The sequence below is a fragment of the Ambystoma mexicanum genome, chromosome 6q (assembly GCF_040938575.1).
Source record: "Ambystoma mexicanum isolate Mex_15411 chromosome 6q, UKY_AmexF1_1, whole genome shotgun sequence".
Classification (NCBI taxonomy): domain Eukaryota; kingdom Metazoa; phylum Chordata; class Amphibia; order Caudata; family Ambystomatidae; genus Ambystoma; species Ambystoma mexicanum.
Genome location: NC_090937.1, coordinates 1,175,282,047 through 1,175,303,933, shown reverse-complemented (window position 1 = coordinate 1,175,303,933; position 21,887 = coordinate 1,175,282,047). Strand labels below are relative to the sequence as shown.

At 48.4% G+C, this 21,887-nt stretch overlaps 1 protein-coding gene across 1 annotated transcript in view; it reads left to right on the top strand.

Annotated features, from left to right (window-relative positions):
- Positions 1-21,887, top strand: part of WDR19 (WD repeat domain 19) — a 2,828,275-nt gene that overhangs the window by 2,441,046 nt on the left and 365,342 nt on the right. The gene's annotated exons all lie outside the window — the stretch shown is intronic.

The following is a 21,887-nucleotide window of genomic DNA, read 5'->3' as shown; positions in this document are numbered from 1 at the left end:
TAGAAAAGTTAGGGTAGATACAACTGCCACCCCAGCCAAGTCTAAATGTTAAAAGAGCAAAACAATGCTCAGGGAGGTACAGACAGAAAAGGGGTACAGATTAGCCCTTTCCAGTACTCCATGTAAGATGGGGTGTATTGGGTCTGTGGTAAAAAGTAGTCAGCCCCAGCGAAATGGAGTCAGGGGGAAGTCTAAAAGACAACCCTGGGTTACTATACTAAAGGTGCTGTGTAACCCATACAAGAACAGGGGCACTTGGAGTGGTGTGCTGCAGTGCCCAAGATCACACAATGAGTAACAACACATAGGCCAAAACACATGTAAGAGTGGAAACAAAATGTACACTCTTACCAGGTGGAAAGAATAAACTCCAGAAATCCAGCAAAGCTGCTCGGGGACTCACTAGGTGAGGGAAATTAGCCCTAGAAGGAGAATTCTCCCTAACAGGAACGGCCACCGGTAGAGTCTGGAAGAGTTAGAGAAGTTTCGAAAGGGTGACCCTTTTTACGGCAGCTATTCTCCCCACCCAAGATACCCTCAGGGAGCTCCAATAGTGCAGTTCGGTCTCGATCGCTGATAGTGCTGGGGAAAAGTTCACGTTAAACCATTCCGTCAGTGTTGGCAGAATATTCACCCCCAGATATCTGATCCCCCTGGGGCTTCACAAATAAGGAGAGTATTCTTTCAGCGTGACCTCTTGCTTTCTCCTCAGGGTTAGATTGAGCAGCTCAGATTTCTCTCGATTCCCCTTCAGAACTGACTCGGATCCGAAGTCCTCCAGGATCCTTCTAGCCCCTGCCATGTATTTACTGGGGCTCCCCAGCATAAGCAGCATGTCATCAGCAAAAGCTGCCAACTTATGCAAGGTTCCTCCAAAAGAATCCCTTGCACCTCCTCCACCTCCCGTAACGCCTGCAGAAGCGGCTCCAAATAGAGAGCATACAACAGGGGCAACAGGGGACACCCCTGCTTTGTACCTCTTGTCAGACGGAAAGCCCTGGACAAGGATCCATTCACCAGAATCCTGACTGAGGGGATTTTGTAATTTGTCTTGACCATTTAAATGTAGCCCTCCCCAAGAACCAACCTTTCCATGACCTTGAACAGAAAGGACCATTCTATGCAGTCAAAGGCTTTCTCTGCGTCAAAGGGGAGTAGGACCACTACAGTTGACGTGTTTTGCACTTTTTCTACCAAATGTGCTATCCTACGAATATTGTCGAACGTTTGTCGACCCTGAATAAATCCTGATTGGTCGGGTGGATCTAGGTGGGAAGGAAGCCTTCTAACCTGTTGGCCAGGATTTCTGTATAAGTCTTAGCATCCACATTGATTGAGGCAATTGGCAGATATGACCCACAGTTATACGACCGGTGGAACGGAAGTGATTGTACAGCCTGGTAAGATGTGGGATAAGGACCCTAGCAAATGTTTTGTAAAAGCTCATTGTGAAGCCGTCTGGGCCCAGAGACTTGTTTGAGAGAAGCAACTTAATGGTCTCCTGGGCCTCCTCCTCTGTGATGACTGTCCCTAGTACCTTGCGTGCTGGTTCCTCTGGTAGCGGAAGATGGATCTTGTCCATGAAAGTACCTTGCTCCTGAGGATTTTGGGACGAGTAGAGATTAGAGTAGAATTGGACAAAAGTCCTGGATATCCCGTTCTCGAGTGTCTTAACCCCCTGATCATCTAACACTGCTGCAATAATTTTCAGCTAGCTGCCCCCCGAAGGAGACTAGCCAGCAGCCTGTCCGCCTTGTTGGCCCTGGCGTAGTATTGCTGCCTCATGAAAAGCAAAGCCCTTTCTGCCCTCTTCGTCCAGAGGAGGTTTAGTTGGTGCACAGCGTGCCTTTACTGCCTAAATTCCTTCCTGGAAAGGGATGGCCGAGCTCTCCTACGACATGCCTCTACCTCTGCCTCCAATTGGGCTTCCAACGCCCTCAACTGCTTGTCCCGCGCTGCCTTGGAGGCGATCAGTACCCCTCTCAGGGTTGCCTTAAAGGCGTCCCACCTAATACTCTCCCTGTTGTCCTCTGGTCTATTTAAGTCAATAAACCGGGCAATCTTCTGTTAGGGAGAATTCTCTGTTTAGGCTGAATTTCCTAACCTAGTGAGTCCCCCAGCAGCTTTGCTGGATTTTTGGGGTTTATTTTTTTCTCCTGCCAAGAGTGAGACTCTTTTACCCTCACTCTTGGACATGATTTGAGTGTGTTTCTTTGGCTCTAGATGTGTTTAATGGGCTATGGGGCCTTTTACTCCATAGGGCTTCATGTGTTTTTGTGATGTGTGTTACACAGCACCCTCAGTGCAGTAACACAGGGGTGTCATAGTGTCTCCCCAGCAAAGTTCCCTCTAATTATTTTTCTCTATGTGCGGAACTGGTTTGCTGTTGTGCACACATTATTTTCCATGTGCGCAACTGACTAATGAGGTAAGCCACTTAGTGAGCATGTGTATTTAGTGAACTACTGTCGCAGAAGAGAGTTTGGAAAGGAATTTACTCTTCCCAGCCACGGCAATTCTTGACACAACTTGCAACACTTTTTCCAAACACATAGGCTAAAATAGAATATTTCATATGTGATTAAACAGAAAACTCATCAACCAGTCCATCTGCCAGAGTACCTTGAAAACGTTTTATGCCACTGGAAAATTACTCATGTGTAATACACAACACAAATATTACTTGTCATAAACTGATGTGGCTGTCAAAAAATTCAGACAGAATACAACATTTGCCGATGGATTAAAAAGAAATGTGTCAAAAAAAATGCGGATAGGCGTTCAAGTGCCACATTAATGAAGTAATTCAAGGGCCAGGAGAACATGCTTCTAATAATTTGTGTAGGGATGATAATAATTGCATCAGAATAACTGCACCTCAGAATGTGATAATCAAATATTCATGTGCCTCTGCTTACTATCCACGTTACATTGTACTTTACAGCTAAGAGACATATGCACCATCCATTTTTACTCTCTAAAAAAATGAAAATGTGCCCAACAAAAATGAAAAACAGCTCCACTGATATTTCTTTGAATTGGTGACCAGTGGAGCAGTGGCATAGGAAGGAACTCTAATAATATTAATGTCTGATCTCAAAAGGAATTTTTAGGGGAAGAACATCTTTTAATAAGCAGAAGGTATACCTATTGGTAAAGCTAATTACTTGTTTACTCCCTGAAAAATCATTTGACTCCAAGTAGGGAGCAAAATCTGATTAGCACAATGCTTATACCCCTGACATAGGAAGTTAAATGACAGGGCACATAATAAAGTCTATAGTTTTGCCCACTCGTCCGCACCACAGCCTAGATAAAATTACCTAAGAGCTTTACTGAAGTTTGTTATGGAGCCCCGCTGAAGAAAATAACATATATATGCCTTTTAAGTTAATATCATCAATTCATCAGAGATAAAACTGATTGAGTGCCTTCCTCTGTAACTATGAATTCCTCTTCTGTAATTCTTTGTTATCAATTCAATAAGATGCAGGGGGATGCTATAGACGAAACGCACAGAACACATGGTTATATTGAAAAGCCCTCAGCAGCTGCGCATAGAAAGAAAAAGAAGGTGCTGTTGTCTAGACGGGTACTACAATTTCCTATCCTTTAGCAAACAAGCAACACATTTCCTTCAGTGTACTGCTGAAACGTCTGACTTGGTTTTTGAAATGATCTGCTTTGTTCATCACCCGCAAGGAGTGATGACCTGTGCACTTTCGCCCATACCCTTCCTCAGCCACTGTGCTAGCCTCCAATACTAGTAGATAGAGCACTGTAAAAAAAGTGAGGGATTGTAGCAGTAAAGACTCACTGGGATATTTGCAGATCCACAATACTTTGCAAGCAAGGCATATTTAATGCCTCAACATATGTGCATTTTAAGAATGTCATGACTCTGCATGTAAGCAATTCTTTTGCAGCGCATACAAGATTGTTTGCAACATACCCCACTCTTATATCATTGTGTAAGATTACACAGTGCTCAGTTAAACCGTTTTTGCATTGCAGCGAGTTAACATATAATGTGTGATGGTCTATGCCCAAAGGAACTCTGATCACTTGGAAACAAGGCAGATTGTGTGAAAAGCATTCTCCGGTCTTAATATCCGGTGCCCTGATACTATGGACGAGTAATCCCAGACATAGACCATACCCATTATCCCTTGTATTCAAAGTAAATAATATTGCAGTGTTGGTCTCCACTTATAGGGTAATGTTAGTAATGCTAAAGTAGGAGATACTGAGCATCACATTTGTCTTAGAATCCTTACAAGGCAAATTAATATTTGAGTTTTATAATGCGTTAACTTGCAATGGGGCCGCTTCAAAGCACTTGCGTGACATATGCACAAAGAAGAGGAAGTATGGGATAAGGTTACACATCCATGTAGCCAGCTTACTTACAGTCAGTATCCAATATTTTAGCTGGTAGTTCGATTGTATCGTGTGAGTGACGCTTTCGGTAAGGCACAATGAGTAACAAAAATTCTGGTACGTGAATGTTATTCATATTATTCATATAACAACAAATATATAACAAGTGGATGTAGGCACACATCTGCTAACCTTTCGCAGAGCCAAGAGAGGAAGAGTCATCGTTGTCCGGTGCTACCTTAGTGTGTTCTGGGGCAGAAGTTAGTCATGAGGTAAAAGTGTGGTAGAATCAAGCTTAGGAGTCATGGGTGGGGAGGGAACATTATTTGGTTAATGTGTGCAGGCATATCTTTGTTAGATTCTTCTGTTCATGGAGCCAGTTTTTCATATTAGTTTTTAACCTCTTATGTTTGTATTTTGCTGTTAGGAGTTTTAGGTGTTTACGGTCACCCTTGCATAGTAGTTTAATGCAAATTAGCAGAATATCAAGACTAGTTGCTTATTTTAAGAGAAAGCACATTTCAATTAATTCCTGTGGCTTGTGCCTTATTAAATATTTTTTAATAGTTGAGAATTGGCTGTGTGCGCTGCTACAAATCTTCTGAGCGGCACCCAGAAGGATGCTGGGCAAGCGCACATGCGCACAGCTTAGAGGGAACACTGCTATAGACTCCATACCCTGGGACTGACTACTGTCTCCCAGGGTCTGTAAAAGTCACCATTGACTTTACTAGTCTTAAATTCTGAACAGAACCAGTGCAAACCATCATATTGTGGACGTACTGGCTGGGGCAATTCGATTGCCCCGGGGTCCGTTAGTCGAGGGGGCACGTCTCCGTCCCCCCTGATCGAGTTTTGGCTGGTGGCAGTGGATACTACTTTTTATATTCAACCGCGAATATTTCTCTATGAGATTTTCCCATTGTTCGAGGCTACTATCTTTATTTATTTAATTACGATAGCCTCGAACATACCGCCGGTTTATTTAATTAATATTAATTCTCCAGTTGGTATTTTTTGCCAAAACTCGGTTCTAAAATGGCGTTTGTGTTCTCTTCTGTGACTCCAACCCAAGTCGAGCCCTTTGTTCCACTTTTTGGCGGGCTTCTCCACAGAAGCCCTCCAAAGTGGTGCCACTCTGTCTGGGGTACTTAGGAGGGGTGGAGGGGGATTTAGGCACCCTGGGCTGAGTTGCCCAGGCAACTCAAGTCGCACTCCGTCCTGATTGGCCCAAGTGGTGAGCCGGCCGGCTCACCACTTAGCATGTTTGAGTGACAGCTAGGCTGAGTGAATGGGGGTTTTCTGCATAAAAGCAGGGCTTTGGGGACTGGAACTTCAGAAGTCGCCACAGGATCTAAGAATCCAACAAGGGAGAAGCTGAGCCGACCTGCCACGACGACACCACCGGTGGAGCCCTGCTGGACCGTCTCACCACTTTTCCCAACGACAGAGGAGATCTCCCGCCGGAGAGTCTTCTTCCTTTGACTGGTGGGGATAACCAGTTTCACCGTCTTTTCGCCTTCCCGACGTATCTCGTGGCCGCCTTGCCCGTGCCAAGCACCCCGGCAACCGGGATACCACGTTTTACCACGACCGCGAATTAAAGGGTAATACCTTTAACCGGAAAACTCTGCGGCTGGTTTCTTCCCTGGTAGTGCAACGACCTTCATCTTTCCTCCAAGTCGAGATCTTCTCTTCCCCTGGACGACGACGAGACTTGCACCCGCTGCCAGGAACAACTGCCACCGCTGGAGGATCCTTCCCACTTAAGGTACTGTGTCCCGCCCGGCTTCCCTTGCCACCAACTGTACGGGGTAGATTTAGCCCCCGGCTTTCGAACCTGGGTTAGCCTGGGACACCCTGGCTAAACTTTTCTGAGACTCTCTAAACTCTTTTTGAACTCTCTGCAAGACTTTCTAAGCCTAGTGTAACTGTGATCTTGGGCGCATTTGTGCTCTGTTCTCTCTAAGAGTGGGCCCAGCCTATGGACTTTGGCTCACAAGTGACTTTTTGCTCTTCTGCCTTGCTAATAGTGTTCCTAAAACTTAGAGTGGTGTACCTTCCCATATTCTGTCTTTTTCCCTCCCTTCTTCATGAACTTGTTGGAGTGCCATCTATAGTTAAGCACTCACCTCTGTATGAAAATAAGTGGTCTTAACTAAGACGTATCTGATAAGGAATAAGGGTTGTACGTACTATAATAGTAACTGTGTTTAGAGTGTTTTACGATAAGAGTGCTGGAGTGTTTCAAACAGTGTGTTTTTAAATAAATAATTATATACTTTGATACCAAAGCTCTGGTCAGTGTTTGCTTGTATTGTTGTATCTGAGTGCCTATTGTGTATACTTTGCATACTGCCTAACTCTTCTTGAGGGAAGTCTGACTGCTCAGCCACAGCTACCAGGTAAATCTGGGTGGTACAGACTGCTACCAAGTGGGTTTACTGCTAACACCTGTAGTCCTAAATCTTTTGCAGTGTTCCCAAAGGGAACTGCACAGGTTTCCGCCTAACATCTACCCCTCCAAATCTGCCATAATGACGGGATCGCTTATTAAGTCTTCAGGAGTCCTCCACCCCTATACACCCCTTTATGTTTGGGGACCTGGTGTTCCATGACGACCACCACATGCGACCACCACATGGTCGGCAATCCCCATCGGGCCCGCCTCCACTCCCTTGATTTCTCCCGGGGGGGGGCCGAGACCCACATATACTCAATCCGTGACTGGGAGCCATGGTCACTTGAGACAAAGGTTAACCCCTCTTCTCAACCTCCCACCTCTCGTCAAACATATCTCAGCCTTATAGTCTCGAACATATCCCTCAATGACTTAGAGGTCATCCCACCCTTGTGGAAGGATCACCCTGAGCTCCTATCTAAGTCCCAGGACCAGGCTAAGTTAAAGTCCCCCAGCATTATTTTACATGGTCCCTGGCAAAGCCCTCTAACGTGGCCAACACTCCCTCAGAAAGGCCTCCTGGCCAGTGTTCGCTGCATACACGGACACCAGGGTGCCAACCCAGGTTTCGACTTAGCCTGTCACCACCAGAAATATACCACCCCTATCCGCCTTTGTTCCTCTGACTCTCAACCCACAGCCATCCCTGATAGCCAGTGCCACTCCCGCTGTTTTGTTCGGACACGATGCGTGGATGATGTGGGAGAAGCCTGCAAATCGCAGCCTCCCCTGGTCCTTTTGCAAAAGATGGGTTTCCTGTAAAGCCATCACATCAAGCTTGGTCACTCTTGTGAACTGCTCCAATGTTTTCCTCTTGAGAGGGGAATTGAGACCCCTCACATTATGTGTGATTCACATAAGCACGACTGCGCCCATCTCTTACTCTGCCCCCGCAGCCTGGTGGAAGGGCCTGTGCCTTATCTCTGTCACTTCCATGCCTTCCGTGTCTCCAGTCAAGCTTCTTATCGCACCCCCCCTCCCAAACGCACCCCTTCCTCAACCCCAGCCCGCAACCCCTGTACACTCCCTCCCCGCTCCTCCCCTCCTCCCCAAATTTGGCCCAACCTCCCTCACGATAAACAAGATGGAAAAGCCCCTACACCTCTGGCATCCCTCTGGCTAGAACAATCACCCCCTTCTTCGCCACCCCCTTTGTCACTGTGCCGTCTCCTTCTCTGAGAACCTCCCCATGCCCGATCAAACACGGCACCTTCGAGGGACTCAGCCCACCGCTTCTCCCTCCCCTCTTGAGTCGGGCCCCCGTGTCGAGAGCCTCTTGTGCCTGCGACTCCCCACCATTGACCACTCCCATGGCCTAGGCCTGGCCCAGATCCCGGGCGACGCCCCCGGGCCCTCCTGCTCAGACGAGTCCAAGTACAGTTGCAAAAGGGCACTGCATTCCTTCCCAGTTAAACACCTGCACGAAGGGAAAGGTCCACCTTTTTGTGAGCTCCTGAACCACAAGGCCCATATGACGCCTTTTCACCAAGGTACTCGGTCTTGATACAATTGAATCATCGTTCCCTGATAGTGTTGAGGTTCCTGTGCTCTTGTGGCAAGCATAACTACTTCCTTCTGTGTATATTGGGAGAAGGCTGCAAGAACATCTGTCGCCCTGCTGTTGGTTCCTCTCCCCATATGGCCAGTTCTATGGACCCGGTTCAAAACCACCTCATCTAGCAACAGACCCCTCAAGATGCTTGCAAAGATACCCTGGACCTGATGTTTAAGATCCCGGTCTGCCACTTCCTCCGGGAGGTTTTTTATGCAGATGTTAATTCTCTAGGACCTGTTCTCCGGGGGCTCCATCTAATGTGTGGCTATATTCATCTCTCAATGGCTTTGCTGTACTCCTTGTGTCCGTTGCGATCTCCTGCAAGCCACTTTCCAACAAGTCTGTTCTGTTGCCAAGTTGTACCACTTCCTGCTTCATCTCTGTCGGCGCTGAGCTAAGGTCTGCTCGGATTAGCTGAAACTGTTCCTGGAAGGCCTTGGTTATGGAAGATTGCAGTTCTTGGAGGTCATTGTGTAATTCTTGTCTTGAGAGTGCCTCTCCAGGTTTTGCGGCCACTGCGTCTCCTACCTCTGCCATCAAGAATCCCTCACTGCTGGCGGGCCTGGTGCTGGAAGGTCTGGAGTCACCCGAACCCCATAGGGTAGGGAGAGTGCTGGATGGGTTCCATGAACAGGCAGTTGTTTCTGACGTTTGGCACAGCCTGTGCTGGCCGCAACCCAAGCCCACCGCTCCCACACTCCGTTCCCAGTCTTGGCCCCCCTGATGGGGATGTGGCATCCTTGTGGCTGGGAACCCTCACCCAGGGTGTGTCTTATATCCCGTGACTACACAGCTCTCGGCTCCTTTAGAGCAGACGGGCACAAGCCACCACTTGTGGGTAGGGTTCTTAAAGGCCAGGGCCTGCTCTCACCTTTCTTATCTTCACCCTATGCTTCCGTCTTGGAGGTCCAATAGGGAATGGCAGTTGGTCAGGGAAGTGGGGGGCCTCACTCCTCCCCCACCATCATGCCCACCGTTCTTGTATTTCCCCCCCTCAGCTGCCTGCTGGACCAAGGGGGCTGGATGCCACTTTCGTCTTTGCGCTAACTTCGCCTTGTTGGCCCCCGTTCTCCACCAAGCTTTAGCAATGTCCATGCCTCTGGGAGTCCCATGCTCCGGCAGGATACCACCCTTATTGCTGCACAGCCGCTGGTCGATTCCCAGGGGTACTGGCCCACTGATCTTTCCTACGACGCTCTCTTCCCCTGCACCGCTGCACCGCCCCAGGACCGGGACGCGGCTGATCCCCTCTTGCTGTGCCAATGCTCCCTCTGCACACACTACCACACTGCGGCTCCCAGAGGCACGCAAAAGCCGATTCCGTGATGGTTCTGCCTTCTCTGCCCGGTGCCACTTGAGTGGGGGAGCGCGGACTAGACACACTACCTGCTGGGGGCCTCCCTGTTTTTAGAGCCCCGCAGCTACTTCAGGCATTTACCGCCTCATGCCGTGAACCAATCCCCGAGCGGGGCTCCCTATGCGCTGCAGCTCACCGCACTATGGCAACCACTCAGGTGAGACGGCTTCTTAGGAGGACTCATGTCAAAGGGTGCCCAGAGCTCCTCCGACACACCTAGCAAGTAACAGTGGCCATCTTAGAATGCGAGACCTTCCTCTTTTTTACCCGCCGCCACACCCCTTCAAGGAGGAGGAGCGGTTCCACAGGCTAGACCCTAAAAGGGCACTGAGTTTCTACGTGGCTAGAATGGCAGAGTTTAGGAACGAAGATACATACTTGGATCAAGGAAGAAAGACAGATTAATTTCAGAACATTGGCAGTATTCACTCTTTAGACTTAAATAGTGATACTGTGTGAGGATCCCCCCCCCCACCAGGGCAACCTGTAAGGGAAAAGTTAGAGTGTACCTTATCTGGTCTATTACAGCCCAGTCAAAAATATTCAATAATGTTCTGCTTTACTAATACAGATTCCACCTCCCCAGAGTACCTGAGATGCCACAGGAGAACAGGGTCCAAGAGGAATCTGGGACCCCCTGGATGATTCCTGAGGCTGGAAGATGCTCTTCCTCATCACAGCACTTGGTGACTTGCAAGAAGGAGACGCTAGGATGCTGAGGCCAAGAAAAAAGAAACCAGACGATTTCAGAGACAGCACTTTCGGACTTCGTGATGGTCTCCATTGGTGGGTTATTACTCCAGCTATCGGTGTCCCACGAAGGTGAAACTTGCTGTGGACTTCGAAAAGGTTTGGCTGAAGAGGATAATACTGTTGTGGACCTTGGATGCCTTTCAGTGGCCACGGGTGCAGTGGCAGTAGTTGGTGTCAGGTTTCAGGACTTTGCGGTTTACCTGCCTTTGGTTCTTCGGTGCTGCAGCCATAGCACAGACCTCTGCATGGCTTCTGGCAACCTGGACTCGACCACTGGACTGAACTGAACTGGACTGGACTAGGGACCCTCACCAAAGCTGGGCCCTCAAAGTCTTTTTCAGTTTTTGGTGGCTCAGAATACCCTGACGGACCATCCTCTGCACACAGAGAACTGGGATCTTCGTAGGTGAGAAAAAGTGGTCAGATGTCATGTCAGGGATGTCCCTTGAAAGATTCTTTGATCAGGTGGAACTTTTGCAGCTCTGGGTGTCAAGCAGAACTATGCCAGGGTACCGCCTCTTCTGGGCGGTAGACAGCAATCTGGCTTCCAGCGGTCACAAACACTTCTCCGGACCCTGGGCGAAACAACTGGACTTCTTCGGATCGAGATTTCCAAGCACTCCTCTTCTGGACTCACGAAGCCCCCTTTTCCGGATGGCAGGCCCACAGGACTGGCTTCCAGGGTACATTTGGTGAAGAGTAACAGGTGCACGATGTCCCTCGTAGCTCGGGAAGAGGTCACCTAACCAGGTCTTTGGTTCAGCTTAGCAGTCTTCGGATTCAATGAAGAAATACAGCTGCAGACTCCTTCCTCCTAGTGGATCCAGGATTCAAGCTTCAGGTTTCAGCTTCAGAACAAATTGGTGAGTGCGAGGTCCCTAGCTACACACATTTGGTTGCCATTCACTGGGGCTGAGCCAAGCTCAGTCAGCCAATCATACATAAGTTCATTCATGCAGGCAGGCAGCCAATCAGGCTCACAGGCATTCAGGCCATGTCCCGGAAGGATAGCTCAGCTGCAACGTGCGCACCTTGCAAACAAGACAACACGAAGCAACACAGGTTCGATCCCCGGGTCCGTGCTTACAAACCTCTGGGTATTAAGCGTGTTATAAATACGCAACTAAGAGACATATTCCTCTAACAGCGCTTCGATGCCCCTGGGCTAAGTGAGCACTTTTAAAATGCAAAAAAAATAATAATAATTTCACCCAAACCAGACACCCAGAAGCTGTGCCTGGGTTGTGAATTCCAACTGTTTAATCAGTTGGGGAGGAGTGGGTCCTCCACCAATCGGACGCTGCCATCCTGGTTCGCTCGTGCCCCCAGACTCTCACCCAGTCACAGCTTTGCCACCCTCTTACGTCCTACCAGATATCACTGTCGGAGGGTCTCCTCAGAGTTTTGCAGCTTCGTTCTGCGCCGTTGCAGTGCTATCGTACCGCTAGTCATGCAGCTGCCATCTTGTTTTGCGATGCGTCCTCTTGTCTTCCCTTGACCGTTTTCTGTATCTCCCGATCCCGGGCCGCACCTTCTGCGCGTTTTTGCCCCTACATGCTTTCCAGGGTTCACTACACTGCAGCTTTATTTTCTTTGCCCAGCAACCGTCCCAACCTCGCCGATTTCTCCTGGCCTCCAGTCTCGGAGCGGAGCAATTTGGAGTCACGTCTACACCATGTTCCACACAACAGCGCCCCCCCTTTCGAATATTCAAATACATTGGTCATATTGCAATGTGTAGACTATTTCATGATCTCGCGTCTTCTTCATATAACACAATGGTTGGCTCTGTGAAGCCGGGCCAGCTTAGACACTCAAGTTCAGTTACGAGTCTAAATGAGAATATCTCATAGAGTTGTGTTCATCGAATACAAATTAAACCTTAATATTCTTCTAACAGCATTTGTCTGAAGCAACTTTATTAGTGTATACTAATATATTTTTGCCAGTGAAAAGTGCCAGTTTTTCTTCATCTGCATTAGGCCTAGCACTATTGCAGCCTAACATTTCTGAAACCAACATCTTAACAGCTGCATTCAATTGATAATTACCTGTCCCATAAATATTCTTAATGCATATATTTGCATTCATCCCTGACAGGGCCAATAGAGAAGACAGTGGATTTGGTTCTCTTATTGGTCGTTGGAGAACAAATTGAACCCGCTTCTATGCTTGCTGGATGAAGTCCTTTCCTTCAATATTGTTTTAGTGGAATCAGGTTGTCACGTTAATGTGTGCAGCACATATTTATCTGGCATCTTTTGGACCATACACATACTGGGAATCTTTTATTTTTTATTCTGCAAATCGTGTGATCAGGAGAAATGTTGACAGGCTGGCTAAGCCGTTTCTGCCAGTATGAGTGCCTCATCCAGTTTGGGATCTGAGCGTGGTACTTTAGGACCGTCTCAAATCCTCTTTCAGCCCATAGCATCCTCTGACATTTAGGTCTCTTGAAAGGATGCTTTCCTGGTGGCAGTAACTTCAACAAGATATATCAGTGAGGTTCAGGCCTTTTCGGCCTCTGAGACTGCTACAGTTTTCCACAGGGATAAAGTGGTGCTTTATACCCACTCCCCTTTCCTACTAAAGGTAGTCTCTTCATTCCGTATAATCCAGGAAGTGGTCGTGCCCATTTTATTTGTTGCATTTTATTTGTTCCCTCAAAGGCTAAGCAGACTCTTCATGTGTTGGATATTCACTGGGCTCGCAACTTCTATTTCGACAGGACAAGAGCTTTTAGAAAGGATGGCAATCTATTCTTGAGATTTGCTGTTTCCCAGCAGGGCACGAAAGCTTCTTAATCTTCCATTGCTCAGTGGGTCGTACCCTGTGTTAGGCAGAATCCCGTGCAGTGCCCTTAGGGACCACTACACACAATTAAGACTACAGGTGGCAATACAAGTTTTACCTTTGGTGCAAGCCTGTACTACTAGGTTATAGTGGTAGCAGTAGCGGAGCAGCCAGGCTTATCTCAAGAGTATATGAGCAGTAGCAGAGATTACACAAAGGGACCACAATTACTTTGACTCAAGCAAACACTGACTCAAGGTTTCAGGTAAAAAAATATAAGTACATTTATTTTTAAACCATTTGTTATTAACACAACACTTTTATTAATTTAAAAACCACACGTAAAATATACTACAACTAACCAATTCACTTTCTACAGTATTATTCGAGGTAAGTACCCTGTGTTTGAATGGACCGGTGTTATGAAACAGAACACGTTACCGTGAATACAATTGGGATCACTTTTTGACAGTTCGGTCTACTAGATAAACGCTTATCCGCGGCAAGAAATGCTACCGGGGTAAAAACACACTTAGCACCCGAGATACTCAGAGAGAGTTCGGGGCAAAAATCACAGGCAATATGTTGGTTAGGCAGACAGAATCGATGAACACACATAGACAGGAATTCAAGAGTCAAGGGGCCAGAGCCAAAGTCAAGTGACACCGGGTGCCTGTTGTCGAGGATCACACAGTCGGACAGTTCGAGATTCAACGTTGCCAAGAATAATTTGATATTGTCAATTTTCGGAAGCAAAAGTTATAAGAAGGAGGGAAAAGTAAGGACAAGCCGTAAAGCAGAGAAATAGGGATTTCACCCAAAATTCCTCAAACAGGACACAGTACCTTTCTCAAAGAACGAAGCTGGTGCCACGGCAGTTATTCCTGTTGGTTTCCAGCAGACCCACGCTTTCCTGCAGCTTTAGCACAAAGAAGGACGATGAGGGGGTCCGCACCACACAGGGATGAGGCCGGCAGCAGCGACAATGAATAAAAAGTGCGCTCCTTAAAAACAGGAGAGGTTTCTTCAGGTGGCTATCCGGACCACTACAGGAGTGTGCAGCGATTTGGACCACGAAGGCCACCTCTGGCTGAAGAAGATGAGCTGGTTATCCCCACCAGGCTCAAGGGAAGAAGACTCCGGACTGGATCTCCTCTTAGTCGTTGAAGGGTAGATAGCTCAGGACTGCAGCAGGGCTTCACTGGTACGGGGTAGTTGCTGCAGTCGACCTCTCCTCCACTTCTCGTCGGTTCCTTGTAGTTCCAGTGGCGACTCTCTGACTTCCAGCCCAAGAGACCTGCCTTTTATGCGCAAAACCCCCATTCACACAGCCTGGCTGACAATCACCCAGCAAGGGGGTTGTCCAGCCCAGACAACCACCTTGTCCAATCATGTCAAAGTGCGACTTGGATTTCCTTGGATACCCTGTGCAGGGGGTAGATACCACTGCCACCAGCCATGTCTAAATGTTAAAAGAGCAAAACAATGCTCTAGGAGGTACAGATAAAGAGTTAAGAGTTAACCCCCTCCACCCCCAGCACGCCATGTAAGATGGAGTGCACTGGATCTGTGGTTAAATTTGACCAAGTAAAGTTAATGGTAACTTTACCCTTTTCTGGGGGACGGTAGTCGCCTCAGAAATAGAGTCGGGGGGAGTCTGAACGACAACCCTGTGCCACTGCACAGAAGGTGCTGTCTGACACACACAAAGAAGGGGGCTACTGAAGTGGTGTACTCCAGAGCCCACAATCACCAAAACAGGTCAAAACACATAGCAAAATACAAGTAAGAGTGGGGGAAAAGCTCACACTCTTACCAAGTGGAAAGAAACAACTCCAGAGATCCAGCAAAGCTGCTGAGGGGAAAGGGAAATTAGCCATGAAATGAGAATTCTCCCTAACACCCTGCATGTCTGAATTTTACAGACAAGGCAAAGTTCCCCCTAGGGGTCTGCTTGCCCACACAGTCGGAGCAAAAGCCACGAATGGCTATCCAACGACATGTTCAAATGGACTCCTTCCTTGCACAGATTCCTCATCTATATCATCGATCTGCAAGTGCCAGCTGTTCATCATAAACGTTTCTACTGCCATGGGGTGCAGCGTTGCTCTGCGTCGGTTACTTTAGACACCTCTATGTGCCCCTTGCCGGAAATGATGTTGGGGCCAGTATATATAGAGGTGCCGCAGCCAGTGACCTCAGTTCCTTTTTTCTGCACACTCTGCTCAGTACTAGGGACACCGCTCTTAGCCGTTTATTAATTTTTACGAAAATCTTAGTTTGTCTCTCGAATTCATCATAATGGCGAATCATACAAGGTGTGCGGATTGCGGGTGCCAAATGTACGTGTCGGACCTGCCCTGGATATGCCTTTACTGTCTTGGTGAAGGCCACGATGTGCATGCACATTGTGACAGTCAATGCACCCGCAAGCGCTCTGAGTATGCGAAGCAAAGCTATTAAGCTTTCTCCACAAGAAGAGAGGGGATAAGCAGATCTGCTCAAGGTAGCCGGGTGCTGAGAGCGGTACCGTAGAGCAGTCCCCTGTCTGGAAGGACAAAAAGAAGAAGCACTTGCAGAGGTTCCAACTCATCCCGCAGTTCTTCTCGGCATCACTCATCTTTGTCCTCGAAGAAGAGGAGCCATCACTCCAAGGAAACCCAGGAGGAAGAGGGCCTTCAGGTACCTTTCCGACCAAATCCTCTTAACGTTTTAAACCGCTCGAAATCTAGGCCAAGGCACCAGCAGCTTCGACGTCTGTGGCGCCGGCAGCTTTGGCTTCAGCACCCATAGCTCCGGCTTCAGCCGAGCCGATGGATCGCACCACGCTTGGAGGAGCCGGCAGGGAGTCTGCAGGACAATGTGACAAGATCCTGAGAAAGGGGCTCACCTTTCTGTCTTAGGACTTTGGTACACCAGTCTATGGTCTCGGTCCGGCATCGGCGGCACTAAAGAATTCCTCCCACTCCCAAGAAGGGCATATATGTCACATTTGGAGCACATTTATGACAAAAAGTGTGATTATGCCCATTTTGGTCTGGAGCCCTTACACCCCAGGGAGTTAAGAGACTTCCCTGAGGGGTTTTACGGGGAATAGGGTGACCTGGTGGACCTGGCAGCTGACTTGCAGGAGACAAGTGGCATGGACACCTCGCCGGAGGTCGACCTGGTGCCTGCTGCCACCCCGGGCAAACCACAGGCGGCTGAAGGTAGAGGTAGTCCACACTCTTTATCTGTCGTCCCCTGCGAGGCCTAAAGTGCAGCATGGCCTGTCTGACATTCTGGACGAGTGTCCTAAGAAGGAAAGCCTTGCTGCCTTTTCACTAGGCAGTAGAGAGCGCTGTGGTGGAACTGTGGGCAAAACCGGCATCAACGGGGTGGACTGTGACCTGGCCAAGAAGCACAGGCCGGCCTCTTCAAACCCCTTATTTGAGAGTTTGATGGTGCAGGTCACCATTGCGAACCTCAAATCCACGGCTTTTCCATCTTTGCCCCCGGAGAGGGAGAGCAAAGGGTTGGATGGCTGGGGCAGGAACATTCTCGGCTCCTCGATCCTAGGTCTCTGCTGCGTCAATGTTTCTTGTGTATTGGCCAAATTCCCCTTTGGTCTGTGCTCAGTATAAACAGGGGCGACGGAGCACATCCCAGAAGGGGAAATGCAGGAAGGGTTTTGGCCATTGTTACAGACAGCAAGTAGGCCCCCCATCAGATTTTGCAATCTGGTCTGGACAACACAGGCTGCATCGCTAGGACGATGGCTACCAGCCATTGAGGTGCTTTTCTTGGCTGAGGACTTCAGGGCTCACCACTGACATCCAGGAGAAGCTCCTGGACATGTCCTTTAATGGCATGAACTTGTTTGGCACCAAGGCTGACGTGTTGCTCCAAAGGCTCCAGGCCTCTAAGGCGATTGCCAAGTTGTTGGGGCTAGCCACGCTACAGCATTGTCCGACAGGCAAGGGCAGGGGTTTTCATTCCTTTGCCTCTTACACAAAGAGGGGTAGAAACACTTGTGTATAGGTGCATTACAAATGTCATATCGTATCATAGAAGCCAGTCTTCCTCGGGGCAGGTAAGGACAACGTCATCCCTACAGGGGTAGGTGACATGGTGCGCCTAGAGGAGAGGCTTCCTCTTGGTGCCCTCTGCAACCCCGAGTGCAAAGCCTCTGTGAAGAGGACTTCCTACACTCATACCCTGTGGTGGGCAGGATATCCCAGTTTGTAGAGGAATGGAGAAATACCACCTCGGACCCCTGGGCTTTGCAGGTCGTACAGCAGGGATACTGCCTTCCCTTTAGCCTTTCGCCCTCCAGACCCCATGTCTTGCCGTCAACCCTTGCCTCCGGAACCTCTCCTACTGGAGGAGATCCATCAGCTCCTGGCACAAGGGGCGATAGAGATGGTGCCCTGGTCAGAACGAGGCAGAGGTTGATACTCAACTTACTTTCGGGTGCCGAAGAAGGACAGGGGCCTGAGACCCATCATGAACATGTACTTGCGCAAGGACAATTTTGAGAGGGTCACTCTAGCCCACATCTTCCAAGCCCTGGACGTGAACAACTGGCTAGTTTCTCTATGTCTCCAGGATGCTTACTTTCCTGTGGCTGTCCACAATAAGCACAGGAAGTATGAGATTCAAAGTGGGGAACTGTCTTTACCTTTCCAAAGTCCTTCCTTTCGGTCTTTCTTCGGCACTCAGTGTTTTCACCTACCTGCTAGCAGTAGTGGCAGGTCGCCTCAGGAGGGAAGGCATTCATGCCTTTTCCTACCGTGACGACTGGCTTGTCCGAGCCCTTCATCAGTTCTAGTGCCGGCACATCTGTACCAGATGTGCAGCCTGTTGCATAGCTTGGGCTTCTCCCAGAACTACAAAAAGTCACAGGTTTCGCCGTCCCAGTACCTCCGATTCATTGTGGCAGTGTTGGACACTCACTGGGGTTGGGGGTTCCCACCCGAGGACAGAGTGGCGATCATCTTCAAGGTGGTCCAGGTTTTGCTTTTCTGTGCTTGCTGGGTCTCATAGCATCATGTATCTTGGTCGTAAATGGGAGGCCCGTATGCGTATGAGGTTGCTACAGTGTGTCCTGAGCTCTCAATGGTCTCAGTTTCAGGGACGGACTTCAGACCTTCTTCTGTTCTCAGAGAGACTGTCTGTAGATCCTCAAGACAACCTGCTGAAATGGTCTCTTTTCCGTCAACCCTGGCCACAAATGTCCCTAGTCACAGATGTGTGTCTGAAGGGCTGGAGTGTTCACCTACAAGATCTCACAGTAAGCAGACTGTGGTCCCCATCGGAGTGGAGGGAGCGCATCAGTCTGGTGGAGCTGGGGGTGATCAAGCTGGCCCTGGTTGCTTTCCTCCCCTCTGTGAAGGGCAATACGGTACTGGTCCTTACAAACAATACTGTAGCCATGCATTACCTCAACAAGAGGGGTGGCGTGGGCTCCTTGCCACTATGCAGAGAAGCAATGCAATTGTGGTTCTGGGCTCTGTAGTACAGCAGGTCTCTGACTATGGCTCACGCGGCCGGCAAATGGAACTCTCTAGCGGACTTACTGAGCATTCAGTCCTTAACCCTCCACGAGTGGGAACTCTTCCAGGAAGTTCTGGAGGAGTTTATATCCCCCTGGGCTACCCTTTAGGTGGACTTGTATTCCGTCCAGTGTAAACAGGAAGTTCAGGTGGTTCTGCTCCAGGGAATTTCCTCGAAAAGGTGCTCTGGGGTATGCCCAGACGGTCGAATGTGACTTCGACCTGCTCTATGGGTTCCCGCTGATCCCTGTCATTCCGCTGGTTCTCAGAAGACTGCATCTGTTCGGTGCCACGATTATCTTGATCGCTCCATAATTGGTCCGGAGAATGATGTACCTGGAGTTGCTGGGACATGGCCATCTGCCCTCCCTGGCGTCTTCCGTAGAGGACATACCTCCTCTCCGATTCGATGGGGAAGGGCCTGAACCTCCTCAGCCTGAATCTTCATACCTTGCTGCAGAAAGTTTGAGGTATCGGGAGTGGGATTTGTCGGCAGACGTTCTGGACATACTTCTATCTGCTAGAAGTCCCACCACCAAGTCCATGTAGGCCTGCAGGTGGCAGAGGTTTTCAGCTTGGTGCCGTGAGAGGGATCTGGACCCTTTTGTTCTACCTCCTTTGTTTTGGAATTTCTTCTGTCTTTATCTACAAGTTGGTACAGTAAAGGGGTATCTTGCAGCCATTTTGGTCTTCAAGAGCACCCCTTGGAGCAGGGTGCCTTTTTCACGATCCCCACAGTTATTCCATTCCCGCGTGGTCTTTCCAATATCTTTCCCCACGCCAGTTTGTTTTTTCAGCATTGAATTTACATTTATTTTTGACATTTTTAATGGGTGCTCCGTTTAAGACCCTTCATTCTTGTTCCTTAAAAATGCTCACCCTTAAGGTGATTCTCCTGGTTTTCATGACTTCCGCTTGATGGGTGAGTGAGCTCCAAGCTCTGTCTATTAATCCTCCCTACTCGGTTTTCTCCAAGGAGAAGGTGACGTTGAGAGTTAGACCATCCTTCCTTCCGGAGGTGGTCTCTGATTTCCATCCCTCTCAAATGATCCATCTACCCATCTTCTTTCCTCACCTCACCCTTCCAAGGCAGAGGAATGATTCTACCGGTTAGATCCGGTGCATGCTAAGTTTTACGTCTCTCGGACTCGGAAGAACAGGACTGATGGGCAGCTTTTCGTTGTTTATGAAGGTGCCCGAGCAGGGAAGGCTGTTATGAAACAGCCCCTGTCTCGTGGGATCATTCTCTGCATCTCAAAATGTTACGTTCTGGCTGACAAGGCGGTCATTGAGAGTCTCAGGGCTCACTCCACCAGAAGCTTGGCCACGACCTCGGCTCCACAAAACACAAAGTGCCTGCTTTGGATATTTGTCAAGCACCCATGTGGGCTTCTTGTAAATGTTTGGTAAGCATTACTGATTGGATTATTTATCTGGTAATGATGCTCGTTTCAGCCGGGTTGTCAGAGTTTTCTTGTTTAGGTGGTGTCCTTGCTACCCTCCCTCCTCAAGCTTGTTGTACTGCTTTGGAAGTCTATCCTAGATGAGGAATCCGTGGGAGAAAGGAGTCCATTAGAAGAACAAATTACTTGCCGCTCGATAAGGTTCTTTTTTTTTAAAATTTGATTTATTTTATTGGTTATTTATAATGCACTTAATATACAGAGGTTTCTAAGCATGGACCCGGGGCTCAAACCTGTGATGCTCTGCGTTGTATTGCTTCCAATGCGAGTGCGTTGCCCCTGAGCTACCCTGCCAAGTTTGGTGGACTTTCCTCCCACGGATTCCTCATCGCCATGCCTACCTGCTCTTCTTGGGGTAGCTAGTGCACCTTGGTTCTGCAGTCCCTCAGCATCAGAGTGCTAGGGAAAAAGGGTAGAACTGAGGTCATAGGACACGCCCCCTCTATATATACTGGCCCTGATATATGGCACAGGGTGCATGAAGGAGTTGGACGAAACCGACGTAGAGCTGCACTGCGCCCCTTGGAATCAGAAAAGCTTCAGAATAGCAGCTGGTGCTGTGAGATAGATATCATAGATGAAGAATCCGTGGGAGGAACGTCCATCAGAAAGAACATTACTGAGAGGTGAGTAATTTTTTATTCCTTGGGAAGTAATTAGCAAAGCTGCTACTTGGGCTTCCCCCAGCACATTACTACTGGGTGCACACTAGTGGAAGGTCAGACTCCACGTTTGATCAGGCCATCCGACAGAACCTTTTCTCTTAAGAGAGTTTCCTTCTCCCTGGTAGAGTTGTGCTTTGTATTCTCCCATAAATATGGAAGTAAGGGAACAGAGCGTAGGAGTAAGAAAATGTTACTCGTAGTGACTACTGTACTCCTAGTCCAGAATCCCTCTTCACCATCCACCAACCCGCCCTCCATCCCTCTAATCAGAGGCAGTTAGCTAGCCCGACTCTCTTGGAGGATAAAGGAGCTAGCAGATGTTGTCTGGACTCTGAGTTAACTCGCACTGAGGCCACGCCCTGCACGCATATGCTGTATCCACGCTCACATTTAATTTGATCATCTTTGCATTTCAAAAGGCTCCTGTTCTGTCCCCTTAGAAAGGACTCCCATAAGTGTGGAGAATAACTGGCTAGGAGAACAGTAGTCACTACGGTGTGTACATTCATCTATATGAATAATTTCCAGGAATGTGGAGTATGCATCAGAAAAGTTTGATCAATGGATTCTACACTACTGAATTCGTGCAGCTTCTTTGTACCAATCTCATCCTTGTTTGCAGTGCTCTCTGGCAGGTTTGTAAAATGATGTAACATGGGCAAATAGTAAACATGGAGTTACAGAGAAGATCTTTCAGTACTGTTGGCAGCATTCCATGGTTCATTTTTGCATCTACAAAATATTCTAGGTTATTGAGTGTTTCTTGATGGACAAGAGTTTATCTGTCATATGTATTGTTATTAGAAGGGAGGATAGCTGAAGGGCAACGCATTAGTCTTAGTGGTAAGACATCACAGGTTCAAACCTCGGCTGATCTCTGGTATGAAGTGTGAAATATAAGCACAATTTATTATTATAATTGTTTT